Source organism: Papaver somniferum, chromosome 11, assembly GCF_003573695.1.
Source record: "Papaver somniferum cultivar HN1 chromosome 11, ASM357369v1, whole genome shotgun sequence".
In the NCBI taxonomy this organism is placed as follows: Eukaryota; Viridiplantae; Streptophyta; class Magnoliopsida; order Ranunculales; family Papaveraceae; genus Papaver; species Papaver somniferum.
The window spans coordinates 19,866,832-19,873,097 of NC_039368.1; positions in this window are offsets into that span (position 1 = coordinate 19,866,832).

Consider the following 6,266-nt stretch of genomic DNA (forward strand, 5'->3'; position numbering starts at 1 on the left):
GGGTGTTACACCCATGATGTAGCTTAATGTGTTCACCTCAAATAGATTGTGAAGAAGGGTAATATACCATGAAGAAGTATTTTGAAAGAATAACTGGTTCACATGAGTATATCTCTCATGAATAATACATACTTGCTTGGGTTGAGGGGGACCTTGAATCTCCGGAATCCATCGATGCTTCCATATTAGAATAGACTCACAATAACCTAAATTCCAACAACTGTATCTTTGTACAAACTTTATCTCAGAACTAATACTTCTTCAAGACCGAGTTATATATTTTTTCTGAACGTCAAATATATCTTCATCTGGAAAACATTTAGCGTGGAGAGATTTTGCCATGATACTGATTTTATCTGTGCAGAGTTTCCATGCTGACTTCGCAAGAAGGGCTTTGTTAAAAGTTTGCATATCACAAAAACTCAAGCCTCCCTCCTCTTTAGGTTCACTTGTTCTCTTCCATGTAACTACGCGTCTTCCTTTATTTGATTTTTTATTTCTCCAGAACGCCTGCTGAGATGAATTCATCTTATTAATTGTGACATCAGATAGCATAAAACTAGATATATGATGAATGGGAATAACGTTTGTACATTTCTTATCATCAAACTTCTGGCAGCTTCTGACGTATTGCTTGCGTTCCATTTAGAGTATTTGTTGTCCATCTTATCAACAAGGACAGAAAAAGAAATTTTCCTACCTATGCCAACAAATAAGGGAAAACCAAGATATTTTTCCTATTTAATACCAAGATGTCGAACATGAAGTAATTCACAAATATCCTGACAATCAGAAGGTTCCATATTACCGCTGAAATAGACTACAAACTTACTAAGGTTAATAAGCTGCCCAGAACAGGTACTGAACTCATTGATAACCTGTAGAAGTTTGTTTGTCTCGGAAGGATTAACCTTACAGAAAAGAAGACAATCATCCGCAAATAATAGGTGGTTGATTTTAGGAGCAGAACGAGAAATCTTCACACCAGTAAGTTGACCATGGTTTTCACAATGAGTTAAAAATATGGAGAAACTTTCCATGGCTAAGATGAATAAATATGGTGATAAGGGATCACCCTGACGAATCCTACAAGTTGGCTGGAAAGTTTTTGAAGAAGATCCATTGATTAGCACCTCAATTTGAGTAGTAGATATGCATTGCGAAATCAACTAACAGAATTTACTGCCAAAACCCATCTTCTTTAGAATATCAATTAGAAAACTCCATTCCAGCCTATCAAAAGCTTTGGAAATGTCCACTTTTAACGCCAAATTTCCTTCTGGAAATGTCCACTTTTAACGCCAAATTTCCTTCTTTTCTTTCTTTTCTCTTCATAGCTTGAACTTTCTCCAGAACTAGATAAACATTTTCATAAATCAATCTCCTTGGTACATAAGTAGTCTGCATTGGGGAAATGATATTTGCAACATGCTTCTTCATTCTTAGGGAAATAACTTTAGAAATAATTTTATACACTGTATTACACAGTGCAATGGGTATGAAATCCTCTGGCCTATATGGGGATTGAGTTTTAGGAATCAAAGATACTCTAGTTTTATTCAGCTGTTTAAGAAGAAACTGAATGGAAGAAAGACTTGGTAGTTTTGCACAAATCTTCTTTGATAACTGGCCATTGTGTCTGATAAAAACCCGGTGGAAAACCATTCGGTCCCGAAGAAGTCCAGGGATCCATAATCATAAGAGCATCATAAATTTTCTGCTCAGTTGGAATTGCTTCTAATTCACTGTTGCCTTCATTTGATATACACGAAGGAATATATTAAAGAAAAGCAGCACTGTTGGGAGGATGTGAAGTTGTCATGGTGTTCTTAAAATGGTTACTAATAAGTATTTCAAGGAACTGTCTACCTCGACACCAAGAACCGTTGATGAGTGCCAAATATTGTATATATTTATCCCTTTTTGTTGGCATTTAACTCATCTTTTATGCATTAATTCTACATTTTATCCCATATTCTGTATTTTCATTGTTTTCAAGAATAAATATTTTTATTAATTAATTTTGCATTTTTAGGTAATAAATAAAGTCTGGATGACTTGCGGAGCAAAAAGAGCAGAAAAGTAGTGAAAAGCCGGGAGAAATTACGCAAGGAAGCCGCAAAGAATGGAGTGCACGTCCAAAAAGCTGGAAATGGGCTCAAGAAGAAGAAAGTTGTTCTTAAAGAAGAAGTGGGCTCAAGGTTTTCCAAGCTCAAACTCATTTCCCAAACCCATATTCTATACCCAAAAGCCTAAAACCCAAATCCATACCCGCTTGCGTCTTCAGCCGTCAGATCAGTTCTCAGAAGCATCCGACGGTCGCTCCCTTGCTGTACATCGAAGTTTGATATCTCCGCCTAACATACAACACCTAACTCCATCTGGCGTCGTTGATTTTGTTGTATTATATAATCCAGCGGTCGCTACAAGCTTCACTCCATCTCGCCGTCAGATTGTTCTGCCATCTTCCCATCCATCGGTCCAGCTTCGCGAAACATCAAAATCCTCTACACCTGCTCAACACCCTAGCAACCTATACCTATACCCTAAACTATCGACCCATTCTTCTCCTCTTTCTTTCTTCTTCTTCCCCTCTCCTGCAACAGTGACCCTTCCCCCAAATCACTCCACCATCTTCTCCCCTAAATCACTCCACCATCCTTTCCCCAAATCATTCAACCATCACCATAACCTCCACCATCACCCGACAGAACAAACCCCCAAACAATCCCCCTAAACCTAGCTGTTTTATCCTCTCTCACCAACTGTCCTAGGTGAGGTTGATAAAACATCTCGATTTAGGGAAATTAATGGTAGCAGAAGATTCAGGAGGGAGCATAAGGACGATTCAAAGCATGGGTGCTCGATTTCAAGGCTCAATTTTCAACAAATTAGGTAACCCTAATTTCTGATTTTTGGGAAAAGGGGGAAGAACCCTAATTTTAATCTGTGGGTATAAATATGTACTGTTGGGTTGTGTTATAAACTATCTCTGGGCTAGCCAGTGAACAATTTATTGAATCAATTCTCAATTTCCCAATTTCTGTTTAGCAACAGTTGAATGTGTGTTTCTTGTATGTATGTTGCATTTGAATTTAGTCTGTTGGATGAATGCTTTGGTTATACTCATGTCTAGCATGAGCTAATTCACTGCAACTAGGGCTCTGATGAAGCCTAGTGCACTGTTGGATGATGCATGGTTAGGATAGTATTCTTATTGCCTGTTTGCTTGAGCAATGAGAAGTACTCAGTGCTCTGGCATGCCTGTGATTGATTGTGCTGTCAAAAGACAATCAATTCTAGGGGCATATCAGTGAGCAAGCTGATTTTCATCTCATTCTAGATGTATGCATAGGAACTCCAACTAAACCTAGATTGCATTGCTTGATTAGGACACAAGGTGGATTCAATTGCCTTAGTTACTTCACACAATTCTGCATTTTGCTCTTTGTCAGTCACTATTACTCAATACCCTTGCCTTAGGCTGCTGCCTTTGTTTCACTTCTACTCTAGAAACTTGTCACTGTTACTATAGTCACTGCCATTAGCTCACTGTGAACTTAGCTAGGAAGACTTCTTGTATGCTCCTCTCCCTGTGGACAAACCCCCACTCATCACTATATTATAAATCTTGACCTTGTATACTTGCAAGCTTTTGTGTGTCTTTGCTTGTCACACCAACCGTCTGCCGCAAAAAAAAAATAAAAAATAAAAAAAATCATTTGATATCTTTTAAAGATTCTTTAGTTGGAAAAGTGTAATTATGGGAAAATTATGCTCAGGCCCCACCCATGGATAACCCATAATATGAGTCCCTTAATTAAAAGAAGTTTAAATCTAGGCCCCGAATTATTAAAATACCTTGATACCCTTATGCATATTGTCAAGCCCGTAATTAAATAAAATTTAAATCTAGGATTATTAAATCTAGGCCCGAAAATATTAAACTACAGTGCGAATGTGTAACCAGAAGTTACACATCCTTATGACATGTGGAATGCAAAGTTACACTTGTATATATATGCAAAAAAATAGATATCAAAAAGAAAACACAAAAGATACAATTATTATTTTAATATTCATTTACAATAATTTCTTAGCATGTGTAACTAGAAGTTACACACGTATCTTTTTACTGTAATTGAGAGTTACATATGTGTCTATCTAGTTTAACTGAGAGTTACACATGCATCTGACTTGTGTATTCAGTGTCAACTCCAGTTCCAGCGAGACCGTTACCACGCTTAAGCAATTAGCTTTTATGAAGTTATCTGAAACCCGAAATATAACAAGCAATCAGTATTTATACGATTAAAATGAACAATACATACAACAATGCATATTCAGTTTCACAAGCATCTGGCTAGTATAGCTAGCAGTTACACGTGCATCTGAATTGTGTAATTGAGAGTTACACATGCATATAACATGTGTAACTAGGAGATACACATGCATCTGGCTTGTGTAACTGATGCATATGACTAGTGTATCTAGGAGTTACACCTGCATATGGAATATGGCATTTATCATGAACTTGCAAGCCTAAGTTTCCTAAAGCAAAGTATGTGTAAGTAAAGGTTACACATCAAATTAACATGTGTAACTAGAAATTACACATCTATTTAGCTTGTGTAACTTTCTAGTTACACATCTAATTAGCATGTGTAACTAAAAATTACACATCTATTTAGCTTGTGTAACTAAAAATTACACATCCATACCAAAACACCACCACTAAGACAAGCAGAATGTAAAGTAGATCAAACTTACAATGTCTAACATATCTCTAACATCCATACCATACCTCCCAGCTTCATACCAAAACACCACCACTTAACTCCAAATACAAATTATCCTCCAAATCTGATCCAGTACCACCACCACCACCACTGCCTCCTCATCCTCCTCCAAAACCTTCACCTCCACCATCAACACCACCACAAAGTGTTGATTTTCCTGTAAAAGAAACATAAAAATATCAGCCAAACTAATCATTGTATACACAAACTAATCTAGATGCAAAAGCAATACTGGCAGCCTCCAAAAGTCATAATATCAGCTAACTAAACAATCATTGTATACACAATGATTTTCCTATAAAAGAAACATAAAAATATCATCCAAACTATTCATTGTATATACAAACTAATCTAGATGCAAAAGCAATACTGGCAGCCTCCAAAACTAATCATTGTATACACAAATTAATCTAGATGCAAAAGCAATACTGGCAGCCTCCAAGAATGTATAATCAGCTAACTAAACAAGCACTAGCCTTCTGGAATAAGCTATAAGACCACTTGAGCACCACCAGAAACACCAACTCCATTTTTGTATCTTCTGCACACAGCCACACCAACAAAACCTGCAGAAACCCATTTCTTCCTCTCTTATACAGTTTTGACAATAGTAACGAAATCAAGATAAAACTGCTCTAAAAAACTACATCAAAATCAGTATGTGTAAGTAAGTTACATATCTAATTAGCATGTGTAACTCGAAATTACACATCTATTTAGCTTGTGTAACTAGAAGCTACACATCTAATTAGCATGTGTAACTGGAAATTACACATCTATTTAGCTTGTGTAACTGGAAGTTACACATCTAGAAGTTACATACCTTATTGCCTCCTAGCATCTTTTTAAAGTGTCCACTTTAGAAAACCAGATTACAAACTCAACATATGTAGGCCAAGACTCAAGATAATCAAAACAAAAACACCAAAAAGTCAATAACTTACTCAAAATTGTTTCATCAAGCTTGTGAGAAATCAACAGAATGGTGTTCAACCAATTTATCTTCTAAACCAACAACAACAACAACAACGATATAAACGTATACATAGATTAAAAATCTGTTGATTCAATAATAAACGAGAAAAAAATCTTATTGATTTTCAGATCTTGCTGATACCAAATCTTCAAAATAATAATAATTATAAGTTGCTTCTTCATTAGTTGCTGTCAAAGATGAAATAAATGATGACGATTTCATTTCTGTTGCTATTAAAGATCTTCTTAATTCCCATTATTGAAACTGTACAACAAGTAATTAAGGTTAAAAACTAACCTGATGCTGCTTCGAATCAACTGAAAACCTAAAATCCTAATCGATTGAAATTCTCCAGAGAACAAAACAATTGAAGCAGCGAAAACCTAAAAACTAACATGATGATGACGATTTCAATTCTGCTGTTGTTAAAGATCTTCTTAATTCCCATTATTTAACCTGCACAACAAGTAATTAAGGTTAAAACTACTGTT